This window comes from Staurois parvus, unplaced genomic scaffold, assembly GCF_062004578.1.
Source record: "Staurois parvus isolate SC_StPar_1 unplaced genomic scaffold, SC_StPar_1.0 ptg000445l, whole genome shotgun sequence".
Lineage (NCBI taxonomy): Eukaryota > Metazoa > Chordata > Amphibia > Anura > Ranidae > Staurois > Staurois parvus.
The window spans coordinates 6,571,859-6,587,094 of NW_028318241.1; the positions used below are offsets into that span (position 1 = coordinate 6,571,859).

The window sequence follows — 15,236 nt, forward strand, 5'->3', positions numbered from 1 at the left end:
CTAATAACGGTTTTTCCAGCCACTTAAATTGATCTTTTTTGTTTTTATATTCACTGATTTTTTTTTTTGTGATTGACTGTGTGTACACCATGTTCATAATACCTAAAAAAACAAAAAACAAAAAAAAATAGGTGAATTTAAAATGTGCATTTACAGTATCTGTTGGCCGTTGACCTAAAGCAGCCCATAGATGATGCAATTCCTGTGGTGGAAGGAAAGAAAGCTGCTTGATTTAGTGTTGTAAGAATCCTTCCTGCAGCATTGTTGTGTTCTGCCAGCAAACCTGAGTGTGTTACACCGACCGGATATGGTGTTGTGACGATTCTGCTCTGAACCTTTTTATTTTATCGTGAGTGTAACCAATTTTGTCTAATTCAGTAAATGCAATCACACTTTGTGGGTCCCCTTTATTACTTTCTTTATGTATGAGAGCCATATACCCCTATGACCATTGCTACTGAATTTAGACATACCGCTACGAAGACAAGATACCACCATTGACGAGGACTACAAGTCACAGCGATACTAGAATATCTACATAGCGGTGATGACTCTTATACACATTTAAGAGTCCCACAGCAGTTGGCGAGTGAGTGGGATCATTGGCGGGGAGCACAGCACTCAAGTTTTCAATTTATATAAAGAGATAGGGCACGACACAGATAAGAGGCTGCACTTTTTTATATGAAGAAGCGCGTGGATATGGGCTAATTGATAGTGTTTTTATATTTTTTTTCAGTTGGACCACACCGGTTAAGTGGTTAGCACTTCCGACTGGCAGCACTAAGGTCATTGATTCAAATCGTAACCACTGCACCATCTGCCTGCAGTTTGCATGTTCTCCCTGTGCTTGTGTGGGTTTCCTCCGGGTACTCCGGTTTCCTCCTACACTCCAAAGACATGCTTTTTTTTTTTTTTTTTTTTTTTTTTTTTTTTTTAAGTCCGCAAACGTGCAAACTACAACGAAAAACCCGTAAGTGATCACAAAAAATGTGCAAGTGCGAACACCACACGAAAAAGTAGGGGTGTGTTTGTCCTACCCCCGGAAGGGTTGGACCGTTCACCCGATCCCCCGGGGCACGAAGCTCCTGACAGGTACAAGGTTCCCATTTGGTCCTCCTGGCCAAAAGGCCTGGTGGACCACCGTTCCTTATGCCCAGCCGAAGCCGGACATCCAGTACTAGGCAAGGGGGTTCTCCCGAAGAGAAAACCCCCTAGGGATCAGGGGAGGAAGGAACCGTAGGGCCACACATCCTCCCCCTAGACTTCAGGTAAGGCCCGAGGACCCACACCCTCCATCCGTGAAAAAACACACACATAAGTAAAGTAAAAAGTGACAAAACGTGGGAGTGCATAATAAATAAGGTAAAGATAAAGTAAAGAAAAAAATAAAAAAGTGGTACCGGTAGGTTAATTGGATCCTGTCTAAATTGGCCCTAGTAACAGTATGTATGAATGTAAGTTAGGGACCTTAGATTGTACGCCCCTTGAGGGTTAGGGACTGATGTGAATGTACAATATATATGTAAAACGCTGCGTAAGTTGACGGCGCTATATAAGTACCTGAAATTAATAAAATGCAAGTTGTTGATGTTGGTATTATTCTTTAGGCTCCATGTACACTGGCAGCTCCCTAAATTTGAGTTTAGGAACTTCCGTCATTTTTCTGCCACAGCTCCTAAACTCCACTCTATAAAAGCCATAAATGTGTCCATGTACACATAGGCTTTTAGCAGAGTTTACGAGCTGCTGTGTTTAGGTGAGGTTAAAGTATAACTAAAGGGAAAACTTTATTTTTTTTAGTTTTGGATGGTGTGGAGTAGAATTAAAATTCCTGTAGGTTTTTATTGCTGTTTGTGCCCGTTTGGGTTGTCCACAGAAAAGTAGTAGAGGGGAAATCTTCCAATTGGGGACACTAGCTGCAGTGTCCTGGGGGTTCCCAAGGAATTCCCTTAATTTGCAGAGATTTTCTCACTTCCTGTTTTGATTATGGGACAGGAATTGAAGGTAAATCTCCCTAATGGGACACAGATAGCAAAAACTAAATCCAGAGTGATAAAAAAAAAGTTTTGCCTATAGTTCTGCTTTAACCGCCTCCTGCTTTCTGTATAGGGAAATGACGTACGGGCGGGAGCTCTCTTGTTCTGGGAAGACATCCTATGACGTCCTCCCACTCTAGCGGTGTATGCGTGCCCTCGGGGGTGCGCAGCAATCAGTGGACACAACGGATCGCGGTAAAGAGCTGATGATATAGGCTCTACCATGTGATCATCTGTGTCCAATGACAGCTGATCACATATACACAAGAAATGCTGGTTATCGACAGGCCTCTCCTCATGCTGACAGCAGCATTCCTCAGAGGGGATATCTAAACTGATAATCAGGGCAGCCCCATCAGTGCTGCTTTTCAGTGTCCATCAATGCCACACATAGTGCCCATCAGTGCTGACTATCGGTGCCTCATCAGTGCCCGTCACTGCCGCCGGTCAGTTTTTTTTTTATGCTATATAAGAAAAAAAAAACACTGACAATTTTGAGAAAAAAAAACAATATTTCTGACTTTTTGCTATTAAACATGTCCAGTAAAAAATGAAATTTCGACTTAAATTTAGGACAAAATGTATTCTGCTACACGTCTTAACTAAAAAAAATAAAAAATCCCAATACTTGTAAATTGATTGGTTTGCGTGACATTTTATAGTGTTTACAAATGGCGGTATAGATACTGGAATTTTTTTTTTACTAGTAATGGCTGCAATTAGCGACTTATAGCGAGACTGCAGCGGGCATTCTGAAACTGGGGGGGAACTAACTTGGTGTCACTGACATCCCCAGTGACACCAATACAGTGATCAGTACTAAAAAAAGCACTGACACTGTACTAAGGGCACTGGGCAGGAACGGGTTAACATGAGGGGAGATCAAAGGGTTAACTGTGTGCTGTGTACTCTTTTACTTGTATCTGTGTGTGTGCTTTAGACTGTAATCACACTGCATTTCATGGCTATGCTATGCACAGCCATGCAAAGCAGTGTGCATGAGCTGACATGGAGCAGAACTGTATTGTTTACATAAAGTTCTCCTCCCCGTCGAAGATGTTTGGCAATCACCGGCCCAGACCCGGTGATTGACGGCCGCAAATGGCGGTGTGGGTAGGGCACACCCCTTCCCAGAACGGCAATATCACATATATACACATGATTTTGTGCACCAGTGCCGCCCTGTAGCAGTATATCTGCTATAGGGTGGTCCAGAAGCGGTTAAAGGAAAATATCAGTAGTGTCACTCTTGGATGGGTCGCATACATATGGTAAAGATGGTGATAGTTCCAAAGATCCTGTATAAATTCCATATGCTCCCAATATATCTACCGGGGTCATGTTTTGAGACTAAAAAAGATGATAGATATATATGGGTAAATTAAAAAACCAAGAGTTAACTATGAGAAGAGGGAACTTATGTTCTTTTTTAAGTTAAAAAAACAAGACAGGAATATTTTTTTATGTTGGATGAATGGTGTTATTATCAATTAAGACGTTTTGTTGCAGTGCTTCCGCAGCCACTAAAGGCAGTGGAGGGCATACATCCATTTGAACAATTTTTTAGTGAGGAAACAATACGTAAACCTTTAACTTCTTGTATTTATAAGATCCTTACTAATCTATCTGGATCTGTTTCTCCACTGTTCTTGGAAAAGTGGGAAAAAGAGCTTGTAAAAAAAACTGAACGAGCAAGAAAAAAAAACATCCCTCTACTGAACATGGAAGAATTGGATTCAGAATGGGAATGTTTTGATTGTCTGCCGCAGGAAAACACAAAATGTGTGCAAACACAGTATAGCATTTACATGCATGTTTGCTGCATTTCGCATTATTCCGCGGCTGTGGTAGGCTAGTGTGCAGGTAGCCTTATTCTTAAGGCTCCATGCACACGTTTTAACTACCTCCCGTCTGGCCGTTGTTTATAAACGGCTGGACGGTGGCAGTGCAGGGTCGGGTGGCCGTTTGTAAACCTGCTTGTGCGTGCTCCCTGGGAGCGTGCAGCACCCACCATCCGGTGCCCGCAGTGTCCTCCGGACACAGTGGAACACCGATTGTCGGACAGGACCTCTGTGCGAGGTCCCGATCATGTGATCTCTGATTGACCAATCAGTGATCACATGCAGAGTAGTAAGCAAGATGTCACCGGACGACTGGTCAGTAGTGAAGGCAAGTCATTCTTGCAAGTAGCCTCACCCACAAAGCACAAGACCTCTCCCCCTGACTTGCAGCCCCTCCCATAACCCTCTCCTTGGTCAGCAGCCTCTCCCACAGGAACAAGGCCCCTCCCCTAGTCACACATCCTCCAATGAGGGGTCTGTCTTAGCCCCTGTGACTGCAAAGTGAAACAAAAAACAAGAAGCGCACCAACCTTGCGCATTACCTCAGTAACAGAATTTATTAATAAAAGATTTTTACATTGGGCACCCTGTCCCCAAAAGGCCTCAATGATGACCTTGAAATCCACATTCTGATTTAAACATCAGTTAGTGTGTTACATACTGGTTGATGAGGGTATCTTGATTGCAATCTGGTGTGGATTCTAATGACTTATTTCATCTAGATTATATTATTTATTATATATTATTGTTATTTAATTTTCTATAACGGAATTATTCATCCACTTACCAGCAACATGTTGGTTGTGACCACTAAGATGATTGTCATTCATATGAATGCTGGTCACAACTAACTATGAGAAAATTGTTTATACCATGATTTGTGTACTTTTCGAGGGCATGACAAATACTAGCAACCTTCTAACATAATATGATACCTTATCAATGAGTATATTGAGTGTAGGCCCTATTGGATATCATATATTTATAAGGAATAGCTGATGTATAGATACTATATAAAACATCATCCGTGAACATTGGCACTTGTTCAGCCAAATTTAGCCAAATTCATATACACATATACATCGATTTATCTATTCATCGATCTATTTAACTATGCCATTTCACATACATATATAACACATCATTTATTAATGTTACTATTCGCAATTACTAGTTATAATAATCTATATTTATATATTTATACACTATACGTAGTGATGTACAGTCAAATGCATATATATATTTTTTTTATACTGTAGTTTATCATATCATCTTTTTTTTTTTTTTTTCCCAATGGTGGGTGCCAGAGCCCCCTATCATCGTCCCTAGGATTAGGCATTTCTGAGGCAAAGTAGCTTCCATAAAAACAGAGAGCGTTCTTGGATATTTGCTTCTGCTGGTGCCCTGTCAATGTGCTGGGCTGACAGGGAAACTAGGACCCTGAGAGAACGGAGCAGCTCTGCTTCATGCATACACATTGGCCACTAGATATGCGCCCATAGGACTATAGCGTTAGACCAGGTCCGTACCTACTGCGCATGCGCGCAGGAGGCCGCGCATGCGCAGTTATCACCACACTGGCGTGCGTTACACTGTTGGAACCCGTCGGCAGCCATAGTAAACAAACAACAGAAGATCTCCCTCTGCTGCCTAATAAGAAATAGTATGTATGTATTCATCCAATCCATTTGAAAGACACTTCCTTCCTCTCACTTACATCAGTCTGTTAATACTAGTGAATACACAATCTCTATATATAGAAATGTTCATATACATATGCATTGATCAAGGGATGATTTTCTTTTTTTTTTTTTTTTTTCTTAAATACATCTTGCAGCAAGCACTTTGAATGAATTGCACATGTTTTTTATGCATATATATATTATTATTCATTTGTTATTATTACTTTTTCATGAACTGATCATCCACCTATATGTTGTCCTTCCCTTTTACTGGTATATTTTGTATGGTGACTAAAGATTTTATATATTTATATATATTTATTTTACATATATATATATATAATAATTTTTATTTTTTTTTTAATTTATTTTTATATATTTCAATTGAATGTGCCATCGGTTGTGTACGTGTGTGTGTGTGTACGTATATGTATATGTGTGTGTGTGTATATATATATATATATGTTTAATTATTTATTGATTTATTTGTCTTCTGTGATCTACTAATGAGTTAATATATACTGTTGACACCATAGTCCCTCCCCCCAGCCTGAGACTGCCCAACCCATTAGGGAGGGCCAATTTCTAGTCAGTTGGTATAAAGGGAGCTAACACTCTCAGTCCAGTTAGCTCTGAGGAAGAAGGCATAGCCTTCGAAACGCGTCAGCTATACTGAGTGTCTACCCCCATGATGGGATTCGCGCTGGCTTCTTATGTTTGAAGTCCCTTTGAGGACTACATGCCTGATTTTATTCGCTGTTTGTGAGTACCTGTCTTTTATTAATAAATTCTGTTACTGAGGTAATGCGCAAGGTTGGTGCGCTTCTTGTTTTTTGTTTCACTTTGCAGTATTGATCGGGCTTCCCCAGCCCTGTTTTGGAGCTGCACAACCTTGAAATATACTGGTGGTCGCTTGCTCTGGTGTTGGTTCCATCTATTTGCCACTGGTCTGGGCCCTAGAGCGCAGGAGAAATCGCAGCTGGTCTTTAGCCCCTGTGACTTCAGTGAGTGTCCCCTCTTAGGTACCAACACCTTCTCCATGACTCTGCCCACCTATTTCTGCCCTTCACCCCAGCCTCGCCCCTTGTCACTTGTTCTGCCCTCTCACCTCCCAGCGGTTTACATCTCTGGAGGACGAGGAGGAGGCAGCGGCAAACCAGTGGTCCAGGCTGTAGACACAGCGAGCCCCCCGCAGAGTGGCCAGCAGAGCTGGGTTGTCGTGGGGCCCTCTATTTACTCTCTGGGGCTCAGGAGCAAATGCTTCTCTTCGTCTACTGTGTGGGCTGTGTCTGCACTCCGCTCCATCTCCTGTTCAGGTTACATCCGCTCTCCTGTCCGCGTTCCTGCGGCTGAACCGCCCTCGAGTCTGTCTGCGGCTCAAACACAAGACTGGCCGAGCCCCGGGAATGCCCACCGCCAGCACCGTGCTCTGGTTGGTGGGGCAACAGGAGTTGCTCACGTCTGGTGCCAGAGGTGAGTGGGCTGGCAGAAGCCCAGGCAATCGGGATGCAGTTTGTGGTCGCCATGATGACTTGGCGCCTGGGATTTGTCAAGCCCTGTATATACACACAAAATATATGTGTAACTGCATATGTAGTGGTTAGCACATCTGCCTTGCATTAAATGGGTCATGGGTTCGATTCCCGACCATGGCGCCTCCTGCATGGAGTTTGCATGTTCTCCCTGTGCTTGCGTGGGTTTCCTCCGGGTGCTCCGGTTTCCTCCCACACTCCAAAGGCATGCTGGTAGGTTAATTGGATCCTGTCTAAATTGGCCTTAATATGTATATGTATGAATGTGAGTTAGGGACCTTAGAATGTACACCCCTTGAAGGTTAGGGACTGATGTGAATGTTCAATATGTGTAAATTGACAGCGCTATATAAGTACCTGAAATAAATAAATAAATATGTACACTATATTGCCAAAAGTATTGGGACACCCCTCCAAATCACTGTATTTAGGTGTTCCAATCACCTCCATGGCCACAGCTGTATAAAATCAAGCACCTAGGCATGCAGACTGCTTCTACAAACATTTGTGAAAGAATGGGTCGCTCTCAGGAGCTCAGTGAATTCAAGCGTGGTACTATGATAGCTCAAAAAAATATAGGACTTTCAAAGTGCCACATCCAAATATACTGAACAATAGAAAAGTAAACTGGAGAAGAAAAAAATCTTTTCCAGGCAACTACTAAACAGAGTTTATAGGCACAACACGAGACATAAATATATACCAACAGATTTTATTACAATTTCTTGGTACATAAAAACATCCAACACAATAAAATCAAGTGACGAAAAAGATACCCTGTACTGGATTGGTATAGCCGCTAGCCTGTTACGTGCACATTAACAAAAGATCAGCAGGATGTATGCGCAGGCATGCTTGTTCAAATCCAGGTACGTCAACGCGTTTCGCAAATAGATCGCTTCATCCGTGTATATGTATGTGTTTGTGTGTGTATTTATGTATTTGGAATTGTATTGATAAAAGCATATATGATAGTTAGTGCGTAGTCTACAGACAAATGTGAAATGAAGTTCATGGTATCTGAACAGCTGTAAACATAATGTTGACCTTGTGATGGGTAAGCTTTATCAAAGATAGGAGGGTTTGGCTAATGCTGTTTTTAAAGCTGGAAAGTGCTGCTTAGACCTTAAAGAAGGGGACATACTCAAAACATGGTCCTGAAAAATTGTATGTTAGTGCAAATAAAAAATGTCATGGACAGTACTCAATTGTTTCTGTCGCAAGTGCACTAATATGGCTACAATCACCTCAATAAAGTTGGAGATAAAGGTATGACTTACAGTCAGGTCCATAAATATTGGGACATCGACACAATTCTAACATTTTTGGCTCTATACACCACCACAACGGATTTGAAATGAAACAAACAAGATGTGCTTTAACTGCAGACTGACAGCTTTAATTTAAGGGTATTTACATCCAAATCAGGTGAACGGTGTAGGAATTACAACAGTTTGCATATGTGCCTTCCACTTGTTAAGGGACCAAAAGTAATGGGACAGAATAATAATCATAAATCAAACTTTCACTTTTTAATACTTGGTTGCAAATCCTTTGCAGTCAATTACAGCCTGAACTCTGGAACGCATAGACATCACCAAACACTGGTTTTCATCCCTGGTGATGCTCTGCCAGGCCTCTACTGCAACTGTCATCAGTTCCTGCTTGTTCTTGGGGCATTTTCCCTTCAGTTTTGTCTTCAGCAAGTGAAATGCATGCTCAATCGGATTCAGGTCAGGTGATTGACTTGGCCATTGCATAACATTCCACTTCTTTCCCATAAAAAACTCTTTGATTGCTTTTGCAGTATGCTTTGGGTCATTGTCCATCTGCACTGTGAAGCGGCGTCCAATGAGTTCTGAAGCATTTGGCTGAATATGAGCAGATAATATTGCCCGAAACACTTCAGAATTCATCCTGCTGCTTTTGTCAGCAGTCACATCATCAATAAATACAAGAGAACCAGTTCCATTGGCAGCCATACATGCCCACGCCATGACACTACCACCACCATGCTTCACTGATGAGGTGGTATGCTTAGGATCATGAGCAGTTCCTTTCCTTCTCCATACTCTTCTCTTCCCATCACTCTGGTACAAGTTGATCTTGGTCTCATCTGTCCATAGGATGTTGTTCCAGAACTGTGAAGGCTTTTTTACATGTCATTTGGCAAACTCTAATCTGGCCTTCCTGTTTTTGAGGCTCACCAATGGTTTACATCTTGTGGTGAACCCTCTGTATTCACTCTGGTGAAGTCTTCTCTCGATTGTTGACTTTGACACACACCTACCTCCTGGAGAGTGTTCTTGATGTGGCCAACTGTTGTGAAGGGTGTTTTCTTCACCAGGGAAAGAATTCTTCGGTCATCCACCACAGTAGTTTTCCGTGGTCTTCCGGGTCTTTTGGTGTTGCTGAGCTCACGCTGTGTTCCTTCTTTTTAAGAATGTTCCAAACAGTTGTTTTGGCCACGCCTAATGTTTTTGCTATCTCTCTGATGGGTTTGTTTGGTTTTTTCAGCCTAATGATGGCTTGCTTCACTGATAGTGACAGCTCTTTGGATCTCATCTTGAGAGTTGACAGCAACAGATTCCAAATGCAAATAGCACACTTGAAATGAACTCTGGACCTTTTATCTGCTCATTGTAATTGGGATAACGAGGGAATAACACACACCTGACCATGGAACAGCTAAGAAGCCAATTGTCCCATTACTTTTGGTCCCTTAACAAGTGGGAGGCACATATGCAAACTGTTGTAATTCCTACACCGTTCACTTGATTTGGATGTAAATACCCTCAAATTAAAGCTGACAGTCTGCAGTTAAAGCACATCTTGTTCGTTTCATTTCAAATCCTTTGTGGTGGTGTATAGAGCCAAAAATGTTAGAATTGTGTTGATGTCCCTATATTTATGGACCTGACTGTATATTGACTGCAGGTATATTGACTGCATTTTGATTGGCAGGAATAATAGATAAGGCATGGTTTGCTCAACTACTGTAATAAATACATTTTTATAGACCTATAGGAATTTAGAAATACTTACGTTTGTGTAATTTTATGGTAAATATCAAATTTATTTTTAGTTACATATTGTGATATTGTATATACATATTGTGACTCAATTTGTTATAAAAGTGGCTTGCAAACCTCTGTTCTTTGAGGGCCAGTTAATATTCAGAATCAAATAGAAACACAGTCTGCACTCCTGTATGTCCACCTGCAGTGCAATTTGACAGCCCATTCACTTGAAGGGGCTGCAAATCGCATCGGATCGCATGAAAAACAGTGCATGAACTACTTTTGAAAAATGCGCCACACTAAATCATATGGTACTGTGGTACCTTGCGAACTTGTGCCCACTAATGCACTGCATTTGCGATCTATTTTTTTAAGTCCGCAAACGTGCAACTATAACGTAAAAACCCGTAAGTGTCCGCAAAAAAGTGCAAGTGCAGAAACACACACACGAAAAACGTGCACTTAGGGGTGTGTTTGTCCTACCCCCGAAAGGGTTGGACCGTTCACCCGATCCCCCGGGGCACGAAGCTCCTGACAGGGACAAGGTTCCCATTTGGTCCTCCTGGCCAAAAGGCCTGGTGGACCACCGTTCCTTATGCCCAGCCGAAGCCGGACATCCAGTACTAGGCAAGGGGGTTCTCCCGAAGAGAAAACCCCCTAGGGATCAGGAGAGGAAGGAACCGTATGGCCACACATCCTCCCCCTAGACTTCAGGTAAGGCCCGAGGACCCACACCCTCCATCCGTGAAAAACACACACATAAGAAAGCAAAAAGTGACAAAACGTGGGAGTGGTTTAAATAAATAGAATAAAATAAAAAAGTGGTACCGTGCCTAATAGTGCACAGACCAGGCCCTGAGGCCTGTAGCAAAAATTGCCCTGGACTTAGCCAAAAGACCTGGTCCTTAGGGCGCTGTGCAAAAAGAGGTGAAAAACAGTGGCCATGTGTCATCTTCACACCGTGGGGTCCCACACCCAAGTGTTACTAGTGACACCCCTGAGAGCGTCTTCCCCAGGGGGCACTGAGTTTGCGGACTTTTTGCGTCCCCGACCCCAGGCCAGACCAAGGTAGCATGCTCAAACCAGGAGGAACTGGGTCTTTCCGGTCTCCCCAGAGGAATTACTCCCAAGGCCCCAGAACGAATCATGGCGCTCCCTGGTTTCTGTCCCTCCGGTACTAGCCTTCCGGACCCCCATCATACCAGTGAGGGTACTGTACAACAACCATCCCCGTAAACTAGAATGGTCGGTAGCACCCCCACTGGACACTGATAAGAACAGATACTACACTTGATCTTAGCCAAAAGGCCGAGAAGCGATGCATTTGCGACTGCATTTGCGATCTATGTTTGGGGTGCTGTTAACACTGTATTGGCACTATAGCAAAGGCTATGCATTTTGAACGCAGTGCTGAAAGCATAAATGGAATCCTCCTTTACCTGGTGTGAACTGGCCTGAACTTGCTAGATTGCATGTTCGCAACTGCAGCTGTAGTCAATAAGGCTCCTCTCACCCTGGTGCAAATTCAGATGCCAATTGAGTCGCAAATAATTGCATGATAATGGAAATAATTTTGTTTTCAATGGTGCCTATTCGCACTAATGCGATTAAGCGTGATGCAACTTTGGAGAAGATTCCTAAACTACTTTGGTGTGATTCCTGCATAATTTTGGCACTGTAAAATATGCAAATCACATTACACTGATCATCATGTCAAAATAGGATTGCAGCAATGTGAACCTAGCCTAAACCTTCTTAATTGTAGTATCTGCTTGGTCTGATCCTTCATTCTGTTCTGCTTTTGCTTGCAGCTGAATGCTGTATTATTTTATACTGTACTTAAACCTAAACAATAAACCTCCCTTGCTTGGTTCAGTGTGGCCTGTAAAGTACATCATTGGATACGGTAATGCAATATCTGCTTGAGAAATACAAAAAATAATTGCTGATATAAAAAGACTCAGAACTGTCCTCTACTCATTGCAGTAAATAATTGGAAAGCACTTTATTTCCCAAACTGTATTATTCAACTATAGTAATAAAATGTGTGATTGTTGAGCTGAATTCTGGTTGTGTTTTATCTTTTATTTAAAGCTCATTTTGTTAGCAGTAGAAGTTTAATCCAGTGGCCATCCATCTTTGACTGTGGTACAATGTTACTATAGATGTCTGTGATCATGTATTGAACTGTTAAGCTGGGTCCGAATATCTGGCAGGTCAGCAGAAAGTGGACTATGGACCGGCTTTTTTTTTTTTTTTATATACTTTATATTTTATGTAAGTTTAAAAAAACAAGATACTTAATCAGGGTACATTCCACCCTGGACTTCGTATCAGCGCATAAATACACCACAAAACTATACTGTTCCAAGCATACAATAAATACATTCACTCAGCAGTATGATGCCTAACGTGGTGTGCGGAGCAAAAAGTTCCCCGAACCACCACGTTATGCATGACGCCACTTACCCTGAGACTGTGTTTGGCCCCCAAAGCAGGACTGGCTTTTGTCAAAGGGACATGCTGGAAAATCAAGCATCCCTTCAGTGCTGATTGTGTTCTGGCAGAAGAATGGGGGGAGGGTTGTAACACCGCAGGAGAGATCCCTGTGCTAACACTGCTTAGTACAATGATCCCAAGGAATAGAAAGAATTAAACTCAATTTCTGTAGCAAGCTTAAAGCTAACACACATGGCTACATTAGGCAGATAGGCTTGTGTATATACAGTGCAGTGGTAGACACCGTTCACAGTTTAACTTGAAGGAAGTTGCGTTACATCAGGGTTTTGGTGTGACATCACTGTATGCAAATATATGTGATGCTGCAAAGCACACTGGGTATGTCTCTTTGGAGGTTTGTGTGCTATTATGGTCACAAAATAGGGTAATTATTTTCAATTGAAAATATCTTAGCAACCCGTATACATGTATAAAACTGTGGATAGTATGTAGCTATATACCTGGGTAAGACACATTTATAAAGGTTAGACTAGTCCTCCATAAATTTTCACAAGTGTGCCCCGACTGGGGAGCGCTAGCCGGTCCCTTCCAACTCATACTTACCTGGCAGGGGAGATACCATGATCATGAAGGTGGTTCTCCCAGGGCGAGGCTCATCCATTGCACTCCGGGTGTGCTGACCCCTGCGATTTCCCCAAATGCGGGAAACTCGACTGCATAATTTGTGGTAGTGGGGGACTGCGTTCGCGCTTTCCCCTGATCATTCCTAGTCAAAGACAGAATTCAAATATAAATTCAATATAAACATGTTTTGACGAGCAGCCTTCTCTTTCTTTTTTTTTTTCTTACTTTTTTTTTACACCCGTACTTCACAGCCGCGTGTGTGCAACAGAGTTTCAACTCTTGCGTTCCTTATCAACAGCTTTGCCTGGGTACACCTATCCACTACAGGCTACTGCACCGTTCCACTCCACAAGCAGCAATGTTTTTTTGGGGTTTTTTTTTTTAAAGATGACCGCTGGCAAAACCTCTTCCTCTTTTGGACACTCCGTATCATCCCCCCCACATGTAGCATGTGTAGGGTTTCCATCTCTACCTTCAACACGCTTGCATTCGGCAGCTCCGGAAGTACCCTTCTCCACGTGTCGGCCTCTCCAGATCATTGCTCATCATGCCATTGGAATCCCAATCCAGAACATGTCCTCACCGAAGGTTTACTCTTTAGGGGGAACGTAGCAAACGGGACAGATTCGTCTAACCATTTCTACCCTGCTGGACTTCAGGAAAGTACGCGGGTGTGACGAACTAGGAGTGCAGAGAGAGAGAGAGAGAGAGCACAGAGGCAAAATCATACGGAACCCGGCGCGCGGGCATCTGTTGGGGGACTCTGGGTACAGGCAGTAGGGGAACAAGTCCGCAGGACAAACAGTAGGCACAGCAAGGGAGAGTGTTCCTCAGGAAGGCAATGTGGGACAGCAAACAAGGGAGCTAGTCCACAGGGCAGCCGGGAGCCACAGCAAAGGAGAACGTTCCACAGGACGGCAATATGGGACCGCAAACAAGGGAGGTAGTCCACAGGGCAGCAATTGGATCCAGCAGGCACTTGGCCCAGAGCCCAAGACCACAGTCCAGGCAGATTGAGGGACAAGCAGCAATAGATACAGCACGGGTTCAGGGACTCGCCCATCAACAGCAGCCGCAGCTGAGGAAGTCCAGGCAGCACACTGTTGATTTCAACAAAATGACACAAACGCACAAAAATAATATTTCTGCCCTTCGCTAGAGTGGGTTAGAGAGATGTACTCAACGTGTTTGACTTTGCCTTTTGTTTGTCTCCCTACAACCCCCCGTATGTGCCCTTTAGACGTCACAGGGAATTCTAAATTATTTTGGCAGATGCACGGTTGTGTTCAAAATAATAGCAGTCAGACATCACTAACCTGATCAATCACGGTTTTTGGTAGAAATGATATTTCTGCCTGGCAAATAATTTACTAGCAGGTGTAGTAGAGTAATAGAAATCCAACAGACCCAACAGTCATGACATGCATGCTGCTGATTCTGTGTAGTTGAATCACTAATTGAAAGGGGCATGTTCAAAATAATAGCAGTGTGGAGTTCTGTTAGTGAGGTCATTCATTCTTTGTAAAACAGGTGGCAGTTATTGCCCTTATTGAAGGAAGGAAGGCAGGCAGCAAATGTTGTACATGCTGGTTACAGCGCATTTCTCTCTGAAATTCGGAGGAAAATGGGTCGTTCCAGACATTGTTCAGAAGAACAGCGCGTACCTTTGATTAAAATGTTGATTGGAGAGGGGAAAACATATAAAGAAGTGCAGAAAATGATAGGCTGCTCAGCTAAAATGATCGCAAGTGCTTTAAAATGGCAACCAAAACCTGAAAGACGTGGAAGAAAGCGAAAAACTACCATTCGAATGGATAGAAGAATAGCCAAAATGGCAAGGACTCAGCCAACAATCAGCTCCAGGAAGATCAAAGAAGGTCTAAAGCTACCTGTGAGTACTGTTACAATTAGAAGACGCCCGTGTGAAGCCAAGCTATCTGCAAGAAGCCCACCGCAAAGTCCCACTGTTGCAAAAAAGACCTGTGCCGGAGAGGTTACAATTTGCCAGAGAGCACACTGACTGGCCTAAAGAGAAATG

At 42.9% G+C, this 15,236-nt stretch overlaps 1 protein-coding gene, 1 non-coding gene and 1 pseudogene across 2 annotated transcripts in view; 2 read left to right on the forward strand and 1 right to left on the reverse strand.

Moving 5' to 3' along the window:
• Positions 1-15,236, forward strand: part of SLC38A9 (solute carrier family 38 member 9) — a 191,350-nt gene that overhangs the window by 22,743 nt on the left and 153,371 nt on the right. The window lies entirely within an intron of this gene.
• On the reverse strand, positions 11,320-11,434 carry LOC149453652 (U2 spliceosomal RNA; annotated as a pseudogene).
• LOC149453653 (U1 spliceosomal RNA) lies at positions 13,170-13,333 on the forward strand. The gene has a single exon (XR_016314537.1). It is a non-coding gene; the product is annotated as a U1 spliceosomal RNA (small nuclear RNA).